This window comes from Lissotriton vulgaris, chromosome 3_1 (genome assembly GCF_964263255.1).
Source record: "Lissotriton vulgaris chromosome 3_1, aLisVul1.2, whole genome shotgun sequence".
In the NCBI taxonomy this organism is placed as follows: domain Eukaryota; kingdom Metazoa; phylum Chordata; class Amphibia; order Caudata; family Salamandridae; genus Lissotriton; species Lissotriton vulgaris.
Window position 1 is genome coordinate 602,537,041 of NC_141689.1, and position 24,481 is coordinate 602,561,521.

Genomic DNA, 24,481 nt, shown 5'->3' on the forward strand with positions numbered 1-24,481 from the left:
GGCACCCTTGCACAATGGTGCAAGGGTGGCTGCGTTGCGGGGAAGATCATTTTTGTACAGGAAGGTAAACCTTTCAGTACAAAAATAAGCACAAGAGCCTTTTCCTCTTTCTATGTGTGCTGCAGAATGCAGCACACATGGAAAAAGGAAATACGAGGAGAAATAATGACATTTCTCCCAGTTGCGCATCCCTTACGCCTCCCCTGGGGAGGCGTAAGCTTTTGGCACTGCTTCAGAGTTACGATTTCTGGTACATGTGGGGCAGTGTCAAAAGGGCATGGTTGTTGCTGGGAACGCCCCCAGCAACGCCCATTGCACGCCCCTTTAACGCAGAACACTGCGTTAAAGGGACTGATATTTATCAGGCAGCAGTACGCCACCAAAACTGGCGTACTGCTGCCTGATAAATACCACGCAGGCTTCTGCGCCACAGAACATCATGAAAAGTGATTTTTTGATGGCGCAAGGGGCCGCATAAATGATGGCTTAAGTATGTGTTATTTTTGCGTATCAAATTATGTTTCAGATGTAGCTAATTGACAACAACCTGTATTTGATGGTAAGTAGCTATTTTAGGTAAATATGCTCCATTGCACATTTTTGAAGGTGCCAGGTGATGCACACACATGGCCATAGTGCATGTATGTGCACCATATGCACACACATCATTTTGATGGGTCCAGCAGGGTTTTTTTGAGAAACACCTGCACCCTTTGGAGAAATCACAATGGCTGATTTGCTATTACAGTATTTATTGAAAAGTGATTCCTATGTCCCTCCTGGGCCATGGGAATGAATTTTGATTGATCCCTTAATTACATATTAGACAATGCAAAGTAGCAACTATGGGAGATTATCGAATTCCTACAAAGTAGTGATTTTTCTTTATACATACCATTTTGCAAAGAAAAAAAACAATTACATTAGAACCTACATTTATTTGTTTAGAAAGGGTTTGTTGATAGATATGGCCCTATGTCTGACTTTACAGGGGCACAAGGGGATCATCAGTGAGGCCCCTGTGGTTTGACATTTGGTTTGCTTTACCTTAGGATACCGTTGTGAATACATGAAATAAATATATATTGACTTACCAATTGTTCCATCAACCTCAATGCCAAGGTGGTCCAGGAGATCCTGCTCACGGTTTATGAGATCTGCCCACCGGTGTTTGTACTGTCTGAGGGTCCGGTCCACTCCAAACATTCTCAACATCTGGTACCGGACCCTCTCCCACCTGAGCTTCCTTTCTTGGGTTGGGTAACCCTGCACTACCCTGCCTCCACTCCCAATCATATTTGGGAGGTAGTGGACTATCAGCCACAGTAGCCCCCCATACTCCTTCTCACTGAGGTTCCTAGACCTGGGTGGCATAGTGACAAAGCACAAGCCACGCTGTGTAAATGCCACAAATAAAATTTTGCTGGCACAGAAATACAAAAAATACACAATTTCTCCATTTAATAGTACACTACTCCCCCTATTACTAACTATGTAACAACCCCTAAACAGAACAGTAATCCCCCTATGAAAAAAGTTTTAAAACCCCTAAACAGACAGACACCCCTTGACACACAAGACACAGTTAGACAATACACAACACTACAGCCACTATTTGGACACACTTACCAAGACACACACTGTAAAACAACTGCAGGACAGGACAAAACTCTCAAGCACTTTCCAAACACACTCCTACACCTCTCAGAGACTACAAAGGAGTGAAATAGAAAGTGAAAGTATCATATAACTTCCTGTTTGTGAGCAGGGCAGGCTGGGCGGCTAGGTACATCATTTCCTGTTGCGATGCGACTCGTTTCCGCAAATGCGTCATTTTTTGACATGCGAACATAACCGATTTCTGTTGCATCGTTATTTTAAGCATGGTACACTGATAATACATTTTCCCTTACGGTGCGACCTGTTATCGTGGGAGCGTCATTATTGTGATGCGACCAAATCATTATTGTGTCGCATCATTATTTGAAGCATGGGTGACTGATGCCATATATTTCCATGAAGGTGCGACCTGTTATCGTGGGAGCGTCATTATTGTGATGCGACCAAATCATTATTGTGTCGCATCGTTATTTGAAGCATGGGTGACTGATGCCATATATTTCCATGAAGGTGCGACCTGTTATCGTGGGAGCGTCATTATTGTGATGCGACCAAACAATTATTGTGTCGCATCGTTATTTGAAGCATGGGTGACTGATGCCATATATTTCCATGAAGGTGCAACCTGTTATCGTGGGAGCGTCATTATTGTGATGCGACCAAATCATTATTGTGTCGCATCGTTATTTGAAGCATGGGTGACTGATGCCATATATTTCCATGAAGGTGCGACCTGTTATCGTGGGAGCGTCATTATTGTGATGCGACCAAATCATTATTGTGTCGCATCGTTATTTGAAGCATGGGTGACTGATGCCATATATTTCCATGAAGGTGCGACCTGTTATCGTGGGAGCGTCATTATTGTGATGCGACCAAATCATTATTGTGTTGCATCGTTATTTGAAGCATGGGTGACTGATGCCATATTTTTCCATGAAGGTGCGACCAGTTGCAGTAGAAGCGTCACTATTGGCATGCGACTGAAACCTATTTATGTCGCATCGCTGATTAGACGCCAGGTACACTGATGACATATTTTCCATTACAGTGCGACCTGTTATCGTGGGAGCGTCAATATTGTGATGCGACCAAATCATTATTGTGTCGCATCGTTATTTGAAGCATGGGTGACTGATGCCATATATTTCCATGAAGGTGCGACCTGTTATCGTGGGAGCGTCATTATTGTGATGCGACCAAATCATTATTGTGTTGCATCGTTATTTGAAGCATGGGTGACTGATGCCATATTTTTCCATGAAGGTGCGACCAGTTGCAGTAGAAGCGTCACTATTGGCATGCGACTGAAACCTATTTATGTCGCATCGCTGATTAGACGCCGGGTACACTGATGACATATTTTCCATTACGGTGCGACCTATTATCGTCAAAGCCGCATTATTGTCATGAGACCAAATCATTATTACGTGGCATTGTAAATTTGAAGCATGGCTGAGTGATGATATATTTTCTCCTCAAGGTGTGACCACTTTGACTAGATGCAACATTATTGTCATGTGTCACAATATTCAGTAATGGGGCATTGAATTTTTTAATCTGTCAATGTTGTTGCATATATTAGCTGCTGTTTTTTTGATGTTGGGCAAAAGATGCATGTTTACGCTTAGCATGGAAGTGTCTCAACAGGGACAAACCATGTTAGCCTGCAGAAAATGTGTGTTTCAATATTCAGCTGAGTCAGACTAAGACATATGTTGACCATAGTCACTTTTGGGCCTTGTGTTATGTCACTTTTGTGCCTAGAGTCAGCAAAGCATGGGTCAGTTTCAGACTTATGCAGACCTAACGTCTCCCATCTCCCTCCTTTCTCAACATTAATGTAGGATCATGTTACCCGATGTCTATCACACTACATCGAATCCTCCTGTCACATGGAGCCCAATCAAGGCGGCTTCAGACCTGCCCACTCAACAGAAGCAGTTATCTTGCCACTCTTGTACACACTCTGGGGCAACGCAGACGCAGGGTCCCCCAAAGCCCTCTTACTCCTGGACCTGTCGTCCGCATTCAACACGGTGGACCATTACATCCTTCTCCACCTTGGAAGACATGCAGGCATCCAGGGACCCACTCTTGAGTGTGTCGAGTCCTTCCTAACTGGAAGGACTGAAATGGTCCGCCTGGGACCCTATAGTGTAACAAATACCCGCACGTCCTGTGGAGTCCCACAGGGCTCCTCCCATTCAACACTCCTGTTCAATCTATACCTTTGGGCGCTGATCCATTCTGTACAGAAATGGGACCTTATTGTGTATTACTACGCTGACGACTTACAGATCATCCTCCCGCTCAATTCACCTCCTGCCATCAAGACGTTCCACGCTGTCATGATCCACATCCAATTATGGATGTACCAGTACCTATTGCAGCTTAACCCCGTTAAAACAGAGCTCCTCCTCCGTGGACTCAGTCATGGCCACTGTGGCCCTCAGTTCTGCCCTCAGAGCTAGGTTCCCCCCCAGCCCTGGTAAAATCAGTCAAGGGTCTGGGAGTCATCATTGAGGCTGAACTCTCCCTCAGGCCACAAGTGGGTGCTCTACTTTCTTCCTCTATGTACCAGGTCCGGCAGATCGTTACAGTCAGTCACTTACTCCCTCCCACCGCACTTACCCAAGTGGTGTTCTCACTCGTGCTCTCACGCCTGGACTTCTGTGAGTCCATCATGTACGGTCTCCCACGATCCCTGCCACACCACCTCCAAGTTGTCCAGATTCAAGCAGCCCGTCTAATTCACATTACACCCAGATGGCAATCAGCCAAACCTCTACTCCACAGTCTTCACTGGCTCACAATAGATCAGAGGGCATCTTTTAAGATGACCTGTCTCACATTCTAAGCCCTCCACTGGTCCCGCTCCACGTTTCTCAATTATCTTATCTGCCCTCACCGCACAACACAAACACTCATATCAGCTCACCGTCATCTGGTAGTCACGCCCAATACTAAAACCCAGAATTTTGGTGGTTCCACATTTTGTCATCTGCCTCCTGGGCTTTGGGATCTCCTTTCTCTCTCCTTCAAATCCTCCCCTTCCCTTCTGGACTTGTGGTAATCGCTTCCAACACACATTTTCCCTTCAATGTGCTAACTCTCGGCCACTCACGCTTCCTTCCTCACTCACTCTGTCTTATGGCGCCAGCAAGCCTATGGTCTCTGTGCACTCTATGAATTTCACCTATGAGAAGGTTACATCAGATAACGTTGCTTTTCTGCTTTGAGTCAGGAATGCATGTCTCAGATTCTGACGTTGTCAGACCTATCGTCACTTATGTGCGTGGAGTCAGGAATGCATGGGTCAGATACTGAGGTAGGCAGACCCAACGTCACTTTTGTGTGTTGAATCATGAATGAGGTTCTGAAGTATGATACACTAACTTCATTTATGTGCCTACCACATTTGTTTATTTGTGCAAACTGGTGTGAGCACTGAAGGCTACTTTTTGATGGATGGTCAGATTGTGACGCACACCCACTGTGTAACATGTTGATGATAGAAATTTTTAACATATTACTTATTTACTTTCATCATGACTTTACAACATACAAGTACTTTGTTGTTATTTTTCCTGCTGTGTGATTTCATTATGTGGACTCCTCTTCACCAGTGCTTTATTAAATGTCTGCACCACAACATATGGATGCTAAATGTTGCTTTTTGACAATTGTGAATGTACAACCTAATTTATGACGTATTTGCGTATAATATTACTGCATGCATTCCTGCGGCACTTCCCTACAGCAAGCAAATAGGGTGTGAAGGTGGTGTGTCTATGACATATGGGAGATTCATGTGCTTTTGATGTGTGCTGACGCGCAATGGGCGGCCTGCATACCTGCAGTATGTTTGCTGTGTTGCATGGAGGAATACTTTTGTACAGGAAGGGTCACCTTCATACACATGTGCATTCATACCCTGCACACCGAATGAATGAAATGAAATGAAAATTGCACTTGTATAGCGCATAGCTACCCGGAGGCCTCGCAGCGCTTGTGAATGATTACTTAGTGCGTGCTTGGGGTAGATTAGCAGGTGTTAGCAAACAGGTGCGTTTTCAGGGCCTTCCTGAAGGACATGTGATTGTTGTGTTCCCGAAGAGAGAGCGGGAGAGAGTTCCAAAGTCTCGCCGCCGTATGAGAGAAAGAGCGGCCTCCCCAGCGAGCTTTCTTGATTTTGACGGACGTTGCCAGCTGGAGGGTGCAAGAGCGAAGGGAACGGGACGGAACATATGGCGTGACCATAGGATGTAGAATTACAGGGCCCGTTCGATGGAACGATTTGTGTAAAATACACATGGCTTTAAATTGCACTCTTGCCGCCACAGGGAGCCAATGGAGCTCCCTCAGGGCGTTCTTAGCTGACTGCCAGCGGGGGATGTTGTAGAGTAGGCGCGCCGCACTGTTTTGTGTGATTTGGAGCTTCTGAGTAACGGAGATGGGGACTCCCATATAAAGAGCATTCCCATAGTCCAGGCGGGAGAGTATCAGGGCCTGGACCATAACCCTCCTCGCCTGGAATGGGAGCAGAGGGAGCACCTTCCGCAGCATCCTCATTAGCCCAAAACAGGTGGCGGCCGTCTTGGTAGCCTGGACCGAAAAATCGAGTGCTCTATCGAGCCAGATCCCAAGGCTCTTTATCTGGGACTTGGGGACGGGGAAGGAGCCTAAACATGGAGGCCAGATGGATGCAAGGGCAGAGGGAGAAGGGTTGCCCAGTAAGATGATGTCTGTCTTCTCCCCATTAAGCTTTAAGCAGGAAGATTGCATCCATCTGGCGACAGCCTCTAGACAGGGGCCTAAGGTGGGGGACGATCCCTCAGAGTGGTCTAGAGAGACCACCAATTGGGTATCGTCTGCGTAGGTGACGATACGCACACCAAAGGGATGGACTATCCTGTCTAGAGGTTCCATGTAGGCATTAAAAAGGGTAGGACTTAGGGAAGAGCCCTGGGGAACCCCGCACCTAAGTGGGTGTTTGGGAGACACCACTTCACCCTCAAAGACTTGAAAAAAAACGCTCATCCAGGAAGGATGTCAGCCACTCTAGAGCCGCGCCCGACACGCCCATGCCCGCCAAACGATGTAATAACGTGGCATGGTTAACCGTGTCGAACGCGGCGCTGAGGTCTAGTAGAATGATGGCGACTTTTCCTCCCCGATCCAGCACGGCTCTCGCTTCTTCCGTTACCGCAAGGAGGGCGGTTTCGGTTCCGTGCTGAGGACGGAAGCCTGTCTGAGAGGCACGCAATAGACTATTGGACTCTAAATAGTCCATTAGGATGTTATTCACGTGCCTCTCAAGCAATTTACTCAGCCACGGAAGAAGAGAGATGGGGCGATAGTTTGCCCAGTTGCTCTGGTCGAGGTTGGGTTTTTTTAACAAAGCCTTCACCATCGCACATTTCCAAGATGGTGGAACAGATTTGGAAGAAATGGACGCGTTAAGAACGTCTAAGATGACTGGACGAACGACGTCCAAGACCTTGATGAGGGTCTGAGGAGGTGCTGGGTCATTGGGAGAGCCAGAAGTGATCTTAGGGATCAGTTTGTCTAGTCCAGGGGTGTCGAGAAGTGGGATTTCCTCCAGCTTACAAGGAACAGAGGAATCAGAGGTGATGAGGAATTTTGAATCGTCCGTAGTGTTGTTAAATGAAGAGTATATGGCCTGAATTTTTTGAGAAAAAAAGACGGCCAGATCATTACAACGGTTTTGGGCGCCTTCAGCGGAGGGACGCTCAGCCGGAGGCGAAATAAGGGACTTAGCGATTTTGAAAATTTCCCTGGGGGCATTCGCCGCCGCATTGATTTTCCCTTCATAAAAAAGAATTTGTGCTGTTTTCATCTCCATTTTGTAGATTTTTATGGCAGCCCTATACTCAGCTTTTTTAGGTTGAGAGTAGTCCTGCCTCCAGGCTCTCTCAAGTTTTCGGCAGGCTGATTTCCTGACACACCGAGACACATGCACTATGGTGCCAGGGTACCTGTGTTGGCCAGACACTGGTGAGTGTCCGCATTGCAGGTGAAATTGCAAGCCAGTACAATGTAAATAGATGTGTGGGCTGATGTATGTCTGATGTCAGCCTCCAGACATGAGAGTTAGTGTAATGTATGAACTCCACATATGAGATTGTCATGCAAATTGCAGTGTGAATTATTGTCAAATAATCATGCACAAGGTACATAAGGTTGTGTGAAGTATTTTTATTTGTGCAAACACAAATGTAGATGCATGATGCGGATGTTATTAGTGACATTCTTAGAAAAAATTGCGCACTATCTGAGCACGTCTCCGGATGCCTGCTGCTGTGCTTGTATTTACAGGAGCATGGCCATCCTCCTGGTCATCCTGTGGCATTTCTGCATTCAAATCTGGATCATCGTCCCAGGGAACACGTGTGAGTACACAAATATTGTGCAGTATTGCACAGGCCAAAATAATTTTGCACACTGTCTCTGGTGAATAGAGCATGCGTCCACCAGACTTGTCCAGGCGCCGAAACCTGGCCTTGAGCAGGCCAAATGTTCTTTCCACAATGTTCCTGGTCCGGCTATGTGCTTGATTGTATGCAACTTCCTGTGGTGTTTGCGGATTTCCATACGGTGTCATCACCCACGGCTGAATGCCATACCCCTGGTCAGCTGTAATAGAATAAATGAGAAGGTACAATGAAAAGTTTGATATGGTTGGGGTAAAGTAGAGGCCATATGTTGTGGGTAATATTTCATTTGTCAGTGTCCATTGGGCATGGATGTTGCAGATAACACACCCAGGGACTCACATGCAAGACACCTTTGCAACATAGTTCTGCTGTGCAATGGACACATATTTGGAAGAGACAGGTAATGTAAGCAAACCACTGATATTAACTGCATATCATTCCATAACATAAATTTATTTCTTGAAGTAGATGAGTATGTAGTCCTCCTATGCATTTTGGCCAGGAGGCCCTTTGTCATGGAGCATTCATATCCACGCATTGCAAGGACCGTTACTCGGCTGTTCTAAGACCGGTGTTCTGTTATGCTGGTCTTGGAACAGCCAAGTAGCAGTCCTTGCTACGCGTTGCTATGAACACTCCTTGACAAAGGGGCTTGTAGAAAAGTATTTTTGCTATGGATTGATATGCTGTTGATATCATCGATAACCCATTCACTTGAATACTTGTGAATTAAAAACAGAACTTTTATTACAACTTCTTTGAATCATTTTCATGATCATGTACGGAGTGCCTCGCCAAGGGAATGTATTTGCAGTGGTTTGTGTACACTGCCTGTGTTGCACTTTTGTTGCTTTGACGGAAGCACCACCCTTGGGAGCACCCTCAGCTGAACAAGATTCTACATACTTCTTTTACTACCGCTGTGCACCACCCACATCCTTTTGTATTTTCTCAAATTTGGAAGGACATGCATTGACTCCCTATTTGCCTCTACATGACCGTGGGCCTCATTTATGAGGGACTTGCACCACTGGTGCGTGACCTTTTGCCATTTTGGTTTTGAGGCACCAGCAGTGCATGGCCGTCATTAATTATGGCCCTTCTATTAATGTCTATGTATATGCTATTACATGGGTACTCACAACTTTATATCGGGGCCAAATTTACAGTGTGGCTTGTGGCCGAGGGCCGCAGTGGTGGGGCCGGGGTCAGTGGGGGAGTGGCCGGGGCTAGAGCCACAAATACAAACTGACCATGAGGTTGGACACAGGCCGCAGCGACAGACGCCTTTGTCTACTGAGCGACCAGACCTGGCATACACATCTCTCACACTCACTCTCTCCCACTCTGTCTGTCTGTCTGTCTCCCTCCCTCCTCTCTCTCCATCTGTCTCACTGTCTGTCTCTCTCCCTCCCTCTCTCGACCTCTGTGTCTCTCCCTCTGTCTGCCTCCCTCTCTGTCACTCTCCCTCTCTGTCTCTCTCTGTCTCCTTCCCTTTCTGTCTCCCTCCCTCTATGTCTCTCTCTGTCTCATCCTCTCTGTCTCCTTCTCTCTGTCTGTCCCTGTCTGTGTCTGGGCCTGTCTCTGTCTGGCCCTCCTCCCCCTCCCTCTGTCTCTCTGTCCTTGTGGCTATCTCTGTCTGTCTCTGCCGCTATCTGTCTATGTATGTCTGTTTCTTCCCCCATATGTCTCTGCCCCCATCTGTCTCTGCCCCCTTCTGTCTCTGCCCCCTTCTGTCTCTGCCCCAATATGTCTCTGCACCCATGTGTCTCTGCCCCCATGTGTCTCTGCCCCCATCTGTCTCTGCCCCTATCTGTCTCTGCCTCTGTCAGTCTGTCCCTGTCTCTGCCTTTCTCTAGCCCTGCCCCTATCTGTCTCTCACACTATCTGTCTCTGACACTCTGCCCCTATCTGCCCCTCCCTCTATCTGCCTCTGCCTCTATCTGTCCCTGACACTCTGCCCCTGTCTGCCCCTGTCTGCCCCTGCCCCTGTCTGCCCCTGCCCCTGTCTGCCTCTGCCCCTGTCTGTCTCTGCCCCTTCTGTCTCTCGGGTAGTGCACACATACTGTGTGTACACGTCCCCGTCACCAGCCCAGAGACAGCCTCCCCCCCTGTAATGTACAAGCCAGCTAGTTTTCTTTCAGAATTTGCTGCTTTGTAGGGTCTGTGTCCCACCACTTGTCACATCATGGCACCCCCAGCAGTGAGGCCAACGCCCCCTTGGCGCCAGTCAGCGGAGTATTTCACGGCTCTTTGCAAGACCATTTAATTGTTAAAGAGGCCTTATTGATTTTGATCTCTTCTTAGCGCCCCTGCATCTCCACCCTATGCCTGAAATCACCCGGCCCCCATAAATCAACAACCGGTGGTGTTTGCAGACACTTTTGAATGAATTTAAATTTAACAGAGGTACATGTCTGCAAGGTCCGCGGGCCGCACAGGAAGGCTTGCCGGACCGCAGTGAAAGGCTTGCTGGGCTGCTGACGGCCCGCCGGCCGTACTATGGGTACCTGTGTGCTAGTACAACATTATTACATCCTGAACCTCATTTATGCATCATTACAGCAATATTAGCAGCATGGTAGCATGGATGGTGCATTGTATCATACTCTTTTGCTTACCTACAAGTAGTCCATTTCCATACTGGCCATTCTTGAAACGATCATTTATGATGCAGTTCCTGAAGATGAACGCATCATGGACACTGCCAGGGTATTTTGCCAGCACATTAGTAAATAGTCCACGGTGATCCACGATGGCCTGTACATTAATTGAATAGGTGTGTTTCCGATTGATGTACAAATGTGCAGTTTATGCCGGGGGAACTAATTGCACATGCGTACAGTCCATGGCACCCAGCACATGGGGTAAGCCTGCTATGGCATAAAATCCTTGCTTTATCTCCATCTGCTCTTGTGCATTGTTGGGAAAATGGAGGTAGCGGGGTGTGAGATGGATGATGGCATCCAGGACAGTTGGCAGGAATGATGAAAAAGCTGGCTGGGATATTCCTGCCAGTTTGGCGACTGTTGTCTGAAAGGAGCCCGACGCCAGCATGTGCAACACAGCCAGGAGCTTTGCCTGTGGCGGTATGTTTGTAGGCCTGTTGCTTCCTACCTCTAGCCTTGGTCCAATGAGTCCCAGTAGATGCTCAATGGTCTCCTTCTTCAGGCGGAATAGAGTAATGACCTCCTCATCCCTGATGCCTCTCAGGACGCTCCTTGGACGGAATAACCGCTCCTTTCTGCGGCGTTGCCTTGGGGGTGGGGGTGGATTTTGTGGTGCAGGGGGTTGTGGTGGTATTCCTGCAGCTAGTTGTCTCCGTCTGGCAGCTACTCTCAGCATAACGACCTCCATGGTGTGGGTATGGTTGCAGCAAAGTTCAATGGCCTCCTCTCCTCTCTCCTCTCCTCTCGCTATGTGCTGATGCGTCATTTCCTGCGCGTCCGTTTTGTAGGCGCACCAATTCCGACGCATCCGCAACGCTGCGCCATTTCCGTCGCGGATGCGTCAAAAGCGGGAAAGTTAGTAAATGCGGATGCGTCACTTTTGCGCAAATTTTTCCGCGGTTACGCCCACATTGCAGACATTATTATTTGCGTGTCGCAAGGCATTCTGACGCAGTGGGGTTTGTGGCGCAGTGAGGTAAAAGTGACGCATCGCTGGAGATGCGTCACTTCATTAATATGGCGCATGCGGTGCGCCGAAGATGCGTCATTATTTTTGACGCATACTCGGCGCAAGCTGTTCATAAATAAGGGCCAAGGTACCTCAACAGCCGCCTGACCTTCTACACTCCCACCTGCCAACTATGATCGACCAGCCACACCCTCGCCGCCGTTCCACGCATTCGAAGAGCCACCATGGTAGGAAGATTCTTCTCCTACCTGGCAGCCAAGACCTGGAATTCCCTCCCCATCCACCTCCGTCTCACCCAAGACCACCTCTCCTTCAGGAAGCATCTCAAGACCTGGCTGTTCGAGCAGTAGTGGACCCCTCCCCCCCCCCCCCCCCCGAAAGCGCCTTGAGACCCTCCGGGTGAGTAGCGCGCTATACAAATTTCTTGATTGATTGATTGATTGAATGCAGCACACAAACAAGTGCATCTTTTGACCTGCAATGTGTAGGAAGGGAATGAGAAAAACTGAGCCTTTAAAGCCAATATATCTTCAGATCATGTTTGTTGGAAAATAATTTGGCCTGCTTAAAGGTGTTGCTTTGACACCTAAACTAAGTATTGTGCCTATTTTCTCTTAGATTGTTTGTTATCTGCAAATAAATATTCATGTTCATTTGAAAATATATTGTGTGAAAATAGATAGACATGCTTACCCCAGGCTCAGTTTGTGATGGTTGTTTACATCTAATTCAAGTTGACACATGGATGTGTGTCTACTTTATTGAGTGTAATTTTTAGAATGTAATCCATATTATGTCTCTCATTCAACAAATAAGACTATGCAGCAATTTTGTATTTTTCAGCAACCAAACATGCTATATTGGGGAAGGCTATGTTCATCAAGCTAAAATATAATTTGTTCATATGTACATGTTTTATTTTTATCTTAAAGGCAGTGACCTTTTTATTATTTAGTGTCACATTTTTTAAAATATAATGTGAAATATATGTATCATATGCACTATGTGCACTACTAGAGTACTGCATGTAAACTTGCTGTGCTACGTTTTCTCAATATGAGAGAACAGAACTGAGTCTTATCTGATAAGAGATATTGTTGTAGACATGTGCCCCTCTGTTGTGTCACTTTATGTTGTCACGTGCCAACACATACACCTTAGCATCATATTTTGTATTCATGAAGTTGTACCTTCCTGTTCAATACGTATCATTGATGCTGTTTTAATATTTATATGTGTGCTTAAGAATGCAGCACACATGCAAAGAATGTAAATTTAGGATGAATGTTAAACTTTTTCCATCCAAAATCTGTTTTAAGGGAGGACTTGTGTTGAATGCTAATCTCTGGTCCTACATATTTGGAGTCATATTTCATAAATAAAACATGTCTGTTTGCATGTGAATGTACATGGGCAATCCATGTGAAGTAACCTTCAAACAAAGTAAAGGAAGAGTATGATTTGTGCAGCTTTCACCTTCTATGTTATACAAAAGACAAACTTAAAATTGTGTTGTATTGTAATTTATTTACTTGAGCTTTATATAGAGCTGGCTAGACCCGAAGGTATCAGAGCACTTTACATGCGGAGACTTACATAGGTTACAAGTTATACATTGTTGCAGAAGATACGTCAAATACAAGTTACATCCGTTAGTTCAAGGCGTGTAGACGAGGAGGGAGATTAAGCGGATAATCGGCACAAGGAAAAACAGAGCAAGTAGGGGGGAGAGAGATTCAGGAGAGAGAGAAAAGGAATGGGGGAGGCAAGCAAAGAATGAAGGAGGGAAGGGGTGGGGGTAGGAGACACAGCGAGGAGACGAGGAAGTAACTGTGTCCGGCTGGGTGGGAGACGGCTCCCCGCGGTAAGGGGATCATTCCCAGTCTTCTATTTTGTGTGATTCCCTTGTCACGGTGGGCTCTCTCAGAGGGGTCGCTGAGACTCCAGGGCATAAACGCTGGATCCCTCCTCAACAAGGGGAGAGGAGTGCTTTGATCATGGGCACACTTAGAAGAATGAAGAGTGGAGAAGGAGGGGGAGGGACAAGGGTAGAAAACCCAGTGTGAACACAGTGTCCAACTTCCGGAAGGGTAAGAGACAGTTTCCAGTGGAAACAGTGGTAAGGGGATCAATCCCAGATCTCCACTATGTGAGACTCACTTATCACTTTGGACTCTCTCAGAAGGGTCTCTGAGACTCCAGGGCAAACATGCTGGATCCATCCCCAACAAGGGGAGTAGGAGTGCTTTGGACAAGAGCATACTAGAGGGGGCCATTAAAGGGAGTCAGGCTGGTACGGTTGCATAGGTTACAAATTGCACATTATTACAGAAGGTACGTCAATTTCGAGTTACATCGTAGAAGAATTGTGTAAAAGGGTAAGGGGATAATGTAACAGGGTGACGGAGAGGGAAATTGAGTGGAGCATAGGCACCAGGATAAACAAAGCAGGTAGGTGGAGAGGGATTCAGAGGAGAGAGGGAAGGAATAGAGGGAGGCAAGCAAACAATGAAGGAGGGAAGAGGTGGGGTAGGGGGTAGGAGACACAGCGAGGAGACGAGGAAGTCCAAGCTAGACCCAGAGGTATCAGAGTGCTCTACATGAGGATTAAGGCATGTTACAGCTTTAAATCAATTGCAGTTACATTACAGTTAGATCCGTTGCTAGTGCATTCAAAAAACAGAAAAACAAGAAGAGGAAGAAAACAATGTCTGATGACCAGTCGGCCCCTCTGCTCACCTTTGGGGACCACACAGGGCGTATACCTGAAATCGCCCGACCGGCGCCATTTTGAAGATAGGCGACATCACACATTATGTGATACTGGGCAAACATAGCAGGGACCAGGAGTGTGAGTATAGGTAAAGTTAATGACCACTTCGAGATGGCCACCATAGTTTGTGAAGGGAGCAGGCCCATTTCTATTTCCATGCTCAGCAGATCATCGAAACCTGGAAAAGGAGCAGGCTCTTTTATATTTCCATGCTCAGCAGATCCTCCAGATCAGGGAAGAGGGCGCCATCTTCGGGATTGGCAGTAGGAGGACGACATGGTAGTCTAATTATAGCAACAGGCCATAAACAATCAAAATGGAAGCTCACAAATGCACACTTCAGCCCAAAAGAAGTCCTGATGTTAGCTGTCACACCTCAGGTGAGGGAGGGTAAAGCTGTTATCAGGGGATCATCCCCTGTTGAATGTCTCAGTCAAGTGACCGACCCCTGAACCTTCCACGGACCAGTAGCCAGATAGTGTGAGAGACTATGGAGTCAGTAGTTCTCCAGCCACATTGAGGTTCAATAAAAGGGCAGTAAGAGAGTCAGCGGTCCGGTCACGCACACCATGTACCGCCGGGCCAGATCACTGCAGTATGGGCCTGCAGGTTGCAGCAGCTAAGCCTCCTGACCCCCACCGCAGTACAACACTGGTCCGTGGGCAATCAGCGTTTCCGGCTGTTCCTGACACAGGTCTTTCACTGTCCAGCGAGGCTCTGCAATATAGTCAGGCATGGGGATTGCAGCCGCCGCAACCGGATCACTGGCAGACACCACCGCGGGCCCTATGCGACAAGGAGGTCTCATTTTGTGAGGACGCAGCAGTCGCCTCTGCCCTGCCGTAACCCCTTGCAGCACTTTAATGTGGAGAGCACTCCTCAGCCTGTGCGTCTCTGCATTCGCTCCGTGTGCAGGGGTTCAGCAGCCCCCTCAGCGTCCATTCACAGCGCGGCTACTGGGTTTACCGTGGTCGCTGCTAGATACGGCGCTCAATCTCTCACCTCCTCTATTGTTGTAGTTTCACCCACACCTTTGAAATTGAATTATACGGTTGTCTTAAATAAAAATAAGAAATAAAACTGAATTTTTTTTTAGTCATGGTGATATTTTAAATATGGTCAGAATGTATCTTACTATCGCATTCTGAAACAATTGTTAACATTGAAATACATATTCTGGTATTTTGAAAAACATTTTTTTGCATTCGCTTTGTAATTATGTGTTAGAGGAAGAACAAATGTTTCTCAAGCTGTGGACCTGCAGGTGGTGGGTCTCCTGACATTGACTTCTACCTGTCCTCGTAGGATGATAACATCCAAATCCTGGGCTTGCTCAATGATATTTCTCTAATCCTGGCAAGGGATCAATGTGCTCTGTTTCAAAACAAATCAACAAATACTTCCCATCCAGCATCTGTCCAGTGAGCCGTGGCTGGTCCCAACATCGATACTGAGTAACAAATGTATGGGGTACAGCAGCAGATTTTGGAGGAAGTCAAGTCGGAGATGGAGACATTGACGGGCCCTTAAGAAGGAGTACAGCGGTGTCTCAGCCCAAAAAGGGCTAAACAGAGGCTATTAGAGGCACCCATTCTTGGCTCTATGGAATTGACGATAACTTTGCTGACATTTCACAAGTCATGAGGGAGAAGAGTGACCAATGACTGGCTTCTCCCCATCCACTAGTGAAGTTATCAGCCAGCTAGGGAACTTCGATTCTTTAATTCAGGCCTTTCATTATACAATGACGTACAATTTTCATTTTCACTATGAGTGCCCTCAACTGTAATTTTCTTGCTGTCTTATGAAATCAGCGGACCATTGCCAGGGGTTTCATGCAGTCTTCAGTGCACTCACTAATGTTTTATCTACCTTGTGTTCTACATCTTCTTCCTCTGCTTACTCTGAATTGGACCAAGATCCCACTACTCCTACTCCTCATCCGCCAAGATCACCACAAAATAAGGAGCATGCAGAATCATCAGAGGAGGACGATGTAGATTTCTGTAGTTGACAGCCCAATTTAAGGGATATGAGCATTAGTGAGTTGCTTGTGATCATATACTTGCTAATTCCTGTGTTTGTCATCAAGCCATCCATTTGCATTCAACCTCAGTTCACTGTTGGTGCTATGGAATTTATTTTCTCCATCTATTGATTTCATGTAACACCCTTTTTAGGTCGAGCCTAGAGAGCGCATGCTGTTATTGTTATGTTAATAGGAATTTATTAAGCACGGGTACACCCAAGGGTTTCATGGCGCTGGTTACTGAAGTCAAGGGCGGTCAGGCCCTTTAGGCATACGTCTGCTTGAATAGCAGTGTCTTCAAGGATTTCCTGAAGCAGAGGAGGTCGCTGCAGCTTCTCAGAGCTAGAGGAAAAGAGTTCCACAGTCTTGGGGCAAGGTGAGAAAAGCGACACCCTCCCTAGATAATCTAGTGACCAATGCCCAGACCTAGTACTACCATAGAACTAGGGGGGAGAAGCTGGAGATATAAGGGAAGGAAGTTTTTTATAAATAGTAACCCCTTTGAAGCAAGTACTGTATGCGTATCTAGACAGATATAACCACACAGAGAATGGTCAAAAAATATAAAAAGATAGATAAACCCATACTGATGGAAAGGGATAAGGTGGTCTGAAAACAAATAAAGAGAGACAGGTAACTGCCTTATTAAAAAGTATATAAATACATACATATACATATATGTTTATTCCGACAGAATATATCAAGCTGTCCAACGGAAATACCTGGACATATGCCCATCCAGAAATAATTTTACTGATTTTTTAAGGTAAGAGAATAAATACAATATAACCGCCCGGATATATAGAAAGGAGAACGAAAATCTCAAATCATTTAATAGTGATACCTTTTACTTGAACAGAGACACATACAGTCAAATAAGAAGATTGGAAGGGTCCCTATAGAAGTGGAAAGTTCCCTTTTACTTCAGCCATTTACCAGTGAAGAGGTAATTGACTTCCCTACTGTTGTTTCTAGAAGATTCAAATTAAATTGTATGTAGGAACTGATAGTGCCTTGTGTCCCTACATTAGAAAGGATTTCACCCCATATGAGAAGGCACAAATTAAAGCGGTAGACCAGACAAACATCCGCAGGGGAAATTCACCTATACCCACAGGGTAAGAATATGTCTGTGGGAGAAGAAAGAGACATAAGTGTGGGACACGATTTAATGTTATAAGACTGTGTCTGAGTGAGGTCCCCAAAGTTTTCTCTATTTCCACACTAAAAAAGAAACGGAGGGATAACAATTGAACAATGTGTGAAATAATTTCCAGCACAAGTATATAAATGTTCCTTGAATCACACAGAGGATAACTAGACTGTAAATACGTGTATATGTAATAGATTGTTGACCCATGAGAAGTCATTGGAAAGAGGGGTCAAAAATTTGGAATATGTTGATGGAAACAACCTAATATAAGGGTGGGAGAGACTAGAACATGATACCAACCGACGAAGTAAAAGTAATAAGAGGTGATAGATTAATAATTGTGTCACGTATTATTCCATAGTAGTGATACCTTGCTTTTCTCCTTATGTACCTACAGGGAGGGTGTTAAGTAGTAATCCTTGAAGCCGGTGACCCCAAAGAAACGGCAGTGCTGAAGAAGGTGCTACAATATCAAGTGTTCACAGCACCGAAATGCGTCGGTGCATTCCTTTTTTGTGTGAAGAATCCAAGTAGGGTCTGGGATGCAATAGATACTAACTAATTTAGGGTACTATTGACTATACCACGTGCAAATCAATTGAAGACCATTGGATCTAGATATTAGAGTGGCAAAGGAATTTAAAGGCCACATTGTGTAGGAGGTTCTTCTTATGATTGTATAGTATTTCTGTTTGCTATATTTGTTTTTAACATGTTTTGATACATTAATTTTGATAAATGAAATTATGCTTGTCCAATGTCTACATTGAATTGTTTTGAATATCTGTTCTTTTAATGCATAGGTTCAAAGATTATTCTTTGAAATTTTAATTCGTTTATGTGTATGTATATGTCTGTATGGTTTTTTATTAAAGAGACTGTGAACGTTCAATTTTAGTGTGGAAATTGACCATTTACCATTACCGTGATTGATTGGGTTGTGTTGGTGGGAGTACGAGTGTATGAATACCTAGACTGAAAAGGTATGGAAATAGAGTGAACTTCCTTGATAGTGTGTACCCAGGGATTTTTCCTAGACTGCTGGCTACATCGGCCTCCAGGATTTTTGCAAAAAAGGGAAGAAGGGAGATGGGGCGGTAGTTCACAGGGTTAGCAAGGTCTGCCCCCGGCTTTTTTATAAGGGGAACTACTGTGGCATGTTTAAAAGCCATAGGGACCTTGCCTTGTAAAAGTGACTCATTTAAGAGGGGAAGCACGCACTGAGGTAAGGCAGTGAATATCTCTTTAAGAACATGCGGTGGGCAACAGTCCGTAGGAGAACCTGACATGACACGGGTCGCGAGTGAAGACAAGATTTTTATACATATAGGTGGAAAGGAGTTGAAGACCCTTTGGTTGATGGCAATGTCTTCCAGCGATTCCCAATTAAGGGTGTTAGGGAGACTACTTTTAATCAAGAAAAAATTGATTTAAAGAATTGCAGAGTTCCTTGGTGGGAGTCTGAATCAAGGAGGTTCTAGTGTCATTACATAGATCATTGACAATTTTAAAGACCTCTTTATATTTGTTGGTAGCTTTAAGGAGTTTAGAAGAAAAGTAGGCTGATTTAGTGGTAGCGATGGCAGTCTTATAGTCCCCTGGGCGTTTGCAAAAAGTATCCTACCATTGTTTAAGTAATTTAATCTCCATTTCCTCTCGGCTTTGTGCAAATCAAGTTTTTTTTATTTAAATTCAGAGGAGAACCATTTATGTGCCTCAAAATGACGGGCGCAAGAGCATTTAACAATGGGAGCATGGATATTAGTGGCTGAAGATAGCCATTCTGTGATTTCTGCCATCATGATGTTAACATCATGGCCGGGGGTCGGTACCGAGTTCTCCAGGGTTTCGATAAACTCAGATCTATTTAAGGAGTTCCACTTCCTAGTATCACCCCCTGCTAAGGGAAGGTGTTTTCCCCGGGTATTAAGTGGAACAGTAAAGTTTATCACATGATGGTCTGACCAGATACATGGCATAATCACAGGAGTCGATAGGAAGATGGTATATGACCAGATACGATCCAGGATGTGTCCCTTTTCATAAGTGGGATTGTGTACATGTTGGAGTAGATTAAGATTAGATAAAAGTTCGGATAGCTCAACAGCCTGTGGGGCCCCTGTGGGGCCCCTGCGATGTATTTAAACCAGTAGTTTAGGTCCCCAACCAGGATCACCTTGTCATAGTTGATCACCAGCAAAGCCAGTTGCTCACTTAGGGTAATAGGAAAAGTAGGCATTGGCTTGGGGGTGCGATAGATAAGGACCAACACCAGGGAGCCAGTCTCTGTGTTAAGTTGTACCACCAAATTCTCAACTTCAGGGAGTGCAAGGGGGTCAGGGTGATGAATTTCACATTTTTATTGATAATGGCTGCGACTCCTCCTCCTGCCTTTCCCGATGCTCGTATGGCCGATAAGATGCAGTAATCAGACGGGAGAGCAGCTAGAATGTCAGGCAGAGAGTCCTGAGTGAGCCAAGTTTTGGTCAGGAGGAAGATGTCGGGTTTATCCGATGTGAGCAGTAGAAAAATATCCAATTGGTGTTTTACTAAAGAGCGCGTATCAAGGTGTCGTGGAGGGGAATTTGTTTGTTACCAACAGTGCTTGTCGCTGCCGGGGGATAGTGACTGGGGGCGACAGAAGTCCTGTCATTTGTGAGGGGCAGATAAATACAATTTTTTGTAATTCGTCCAAGGGTGACAGGAGCTAGGGAGGGACAGAGTTTGCGTGGGGGTCTCAGAGATTTTAACATTTCCGATGAATAACTGACCATTTGGCTATAATCCATGGCCCCTGGGCCGGGCCGTGCACTGACGGGTGCCGTCGCAAGACCTAGAGTAAACACTATACTGAGTGTAATCCCACATGCTGCTTGGGATTGGTTCACTCCTCCGCTACTCCTCTTTCCTGGCTCCTTATTGATTGCTTGTAATAATACATCATTTCCGGTTTTGCCAAGCAGCACCGACCAACTACAGCTTACTTACGTTGTAGCTGGTTAGTTCTTCCCTTAGGACTACTTGTTTTTTTCCTGCTTGTGATTCCCCATGGTGCCCGCTTAAGGGTATGCTGTCCACATTACTTTGTTGCGCTCTAACTTTCAAAAATACTCCATTACGTACCCCTCCCCCACTGCTCTGACACCTGTGAAGCTTGCACCTTCTTAATTGAATAAATCTGCTTGAGCAGGCTTCCTCCTTTGTTCCCTATCCCTCCTCCCCCTCTAAGCCTTTCGTGTAGCATGACAAATGAAGGAGTGCACACACATTAGTAATTTAACTAGCGTAAAAAAAACACCAACCAGGGACAAATGAGCGTAATCCACAGATCGGACTATATGTCTTGGCAGAGTAAATGTCTAAGTAGTAGGCAAAACGCAACTAACATTATAAAAATCTGCACATAACGAACACAGTGTCTTTTCCCTTAGAGGTTTGAACACTGCCCATGTTGTTGTCGAAAATCCAATCATCTGGCAGTTTGGATTGTTACGTAGTTTCCGGCATGGGTAACTGTTCATAGCATCCATGAACAGCATTACAGTTGGAAGAGAAGGTCCCACTTTTTCGCAGTCTTGCATGAGCGACATGGGACTGATAGAGGATGGCACCTGAATTACTGTTCCGTACTCCAGGGCGTTCCAGATGCAAACAGGCAAGCACCCTGAAAAAGTATATGCTTCTGTTTAAGACTTGAGCTTCCGGTGCTTTCTTTCAATCAGACATTCTATTGGGATCAGGGCCTAAGTTGATTTATTTCATGAAGTATGCTGTGCAAAAAAGTTCACGTTCACTAATTCTGGATCCACTTACATTTTGAGGAAAATTGTACTGTGTTCTTTTTCTTTATATGTTTAGGGGAATATTAGATACAATATTTAAATTTGACATAGAATGAGTTAAGTTTCTATTATTCTTGAAAAAACAACTATAGTGCATTTTTCTGCATGTGGGTTTTCACCTTAAAATTGGGTCTTGCGCACCTCCTTTAAAATATTTCAAGGTGAAGCAGGCAATAGCAAATATAATAGGTCTCACCGTTTTGGCATTTTGGGTTTACCCTGGCATACATTTATCAATGCTGTGCAGCATTGAGGAAGGAAAGGCACGCTGATGCAGCTGTAACTAGTGGGTGCAACATTCTTTAGAGAAGAAGCGGGTGGCATTTTAATCAGTTTTTTCTCACGCAGACTTTTAGAACTTTTTCTCAAGTTGTCTTTCACACATATTCTCACGCACACGTTCTCTCAAACAAATGCACCCAAGTTCTCTCACACACATATTTCTCTCACACATTTCTCTTTTACATATGCTTTCTGACGCGCTCCCTTCTCTCACAGACACTGCTTAACACTCTCTCTCGCTTGGACTCACCTCCCTCACGCACACTCTCAGTTTTTTGTTGCATCCCGTGTGACCTTGGACATATTGAACAGTTGCAGCACAGGGCTGCTTCAAATAACAGAGTAATTCATATTAAAGTTGCACTCTGGACATATTAGGAATGGAATGACAGGATGAAATTTAGCTGGTGGTAAAAAGTGCCGAATATCCATTAGGGTATAGAAAATGTACTTCTGTGTAACACAGTAGTTGCCACAAAGCAGTTAGTAAGATATAACAAGCATTTACAAAGCAATAGGTCTCGCATTTGTAAGAGTTTAATCCATTGCCATTGTAAATGACAATGTCTTTTATTTGTGAGTTGGTTTTGAAAACATCAATAATTTTTTAGTTTGTGTGGCAAACCTATATGTCGCCAGTAGGTAGTTATAGTTAGGACTTAGTTTCCATAGGAAATCCACAACATTCTATTTGGAATAACTTTGGCGCCAGTTGACGAATCTTGGTGAAATTCTCCAAGAAAATGGCCTACTCCGCTCCTTCCCTGAAAGTTTCGGGGTGATTTGTCAAGTGAGGGCCAAGAAAAAGGGGGGTACCAAAACGTGTTTTCTTCGCACAATTTTCAATAGGGTTCTATCAGTGAGACTACAGCCCGAACTGTTATATGTAATTACACCAAATTTGGCAAAAAGGTAGTGTTCGGTTAGCAGATTACGCTTTTTGTTAAATGGTGTAAATTCGTTCAGTAGTTTCTGAGAAAATGTAAAGTAAAATCATAGGTATATCTATAGACAAAGTACCGTACGAGTACTGTCCGAGGATAGTGTGCGTACCGTTACGAGCACAAGCTGCATGCTAATGGGCTGTCAACTGTCTGTCAACAATCCAAACCAGGAAGTGCTGGCAGCCATCTTGTGCCTCGGTAGAATCAAAGCACAAGAAAGCAGCGAAAGAAAAATGAAAAACATGCAAAGGGGGCATGGTAGAAACACCCTGACCCCGTGGCCTGCCCAGGGGGTCCCACAAGGACGCCCTAGGCAAAAAACATTAAAAAACAAAAAAAGTTGCGGTATACGCGTAAGGTACGTGTATGCTGTGAAAAAGAAGAAAAAACCTAAAGCCCGCTTTATTGTTAATTAGTCCTGGGGTGGGCCAAATTCCAGGGGGAATGTTTTAATTTATAATGGGTGGCCCAGAGGGGGGCCTATTCCTCTGACCAGGCCTTGGACGAAATCCTCTGTAACGAGATAACCAGAAAGAGGCACACCCTTGTCCTACATTATGGCCAAGACCTGGAAAGAGCTCCCCCTCAGCATCAGATGAACCCCCACACTGAAAGCATTCAGGAAGAGCCATAACACCTGCCTTTTCGAATGACGAAAGCTGCACAAATCCCCCTCCACATACTCCCCCAGCGCTTGGAAATCCTCACAGGTGAATAGTGAGGTCTATACATCTCTAATTGATTTATTCATACGCCACCATATGCCACCACAGTTTGTGTTTGAGTGTTATGAACAGGCCCTGCCATTGCTTTGGCTGTCTGTAACTCTTAAGAGTAGTGAAATGAGCAGTACTACCTTCTTTAATATACACAGAATCTCTGAGATTGGTTTGCTTTGGCTTCACGTCTGAGAGCTACTTTTAGGGTGCTGGTGAGTTACTAGTAGTTCCCGAGTTAGTAGTTGTAGACTCCTGGTATATATAGTGAGTGGGGAATTGTAGTCCTGAAGCATGAATGTAAAGGTTATTACACCACATAATGCATAATACATAGCACTTTGAATCAGTGCATTCCCTAAAGCCTGCCTCACTTCATGAGTACATGCTTACTGAGTGAATGATTACATTAATATACGGTAATAAAACATTTTTTTTTAAAGTTTAAAAAAAAAGGGAAGTTACTAGAATAATGAGTCAAAAAAAAAGAGGATTGAATGTTAATACTCCGATAAAAAAAATAGTAACCTATAGAAATGCTTTAATAATAAAAACAAAATTAAATAAAGCATTTTAGAAATTATACGAAAGTTAACAAGTATGGATAGAGGCACATTTACATCAACACGTGAGACGCTAAAAGAGTGGAAATGAGAACACCTGTCAACTGAAAAACGTGACTTAATAGTGGGAGGAGCAATACATTTATCCCATAGACTGTTAAGTAACCAAAAAGTATATAAATCACACCCGCGGGATGATTAGTTTTGTTTCAGAGAATCAATACAGGTGAAGAAACCACGAGCAAAGGAATGATTCGGAACTGCGGAAACATCTTCAAATTATCGTTCATTTCCTCAGAGAGTACATATTGTTAATGTATATTTAAAAATACATAAAACCGTATGTACTTTCCGGAGGAGTTGGATGAATTTCTACTGAGGATGGAAACGATATCGAAGAGAGGTAAATTATATAAATCAATCAATCAGTACACTTATAGAGCGCGCTTCCCACCCGTG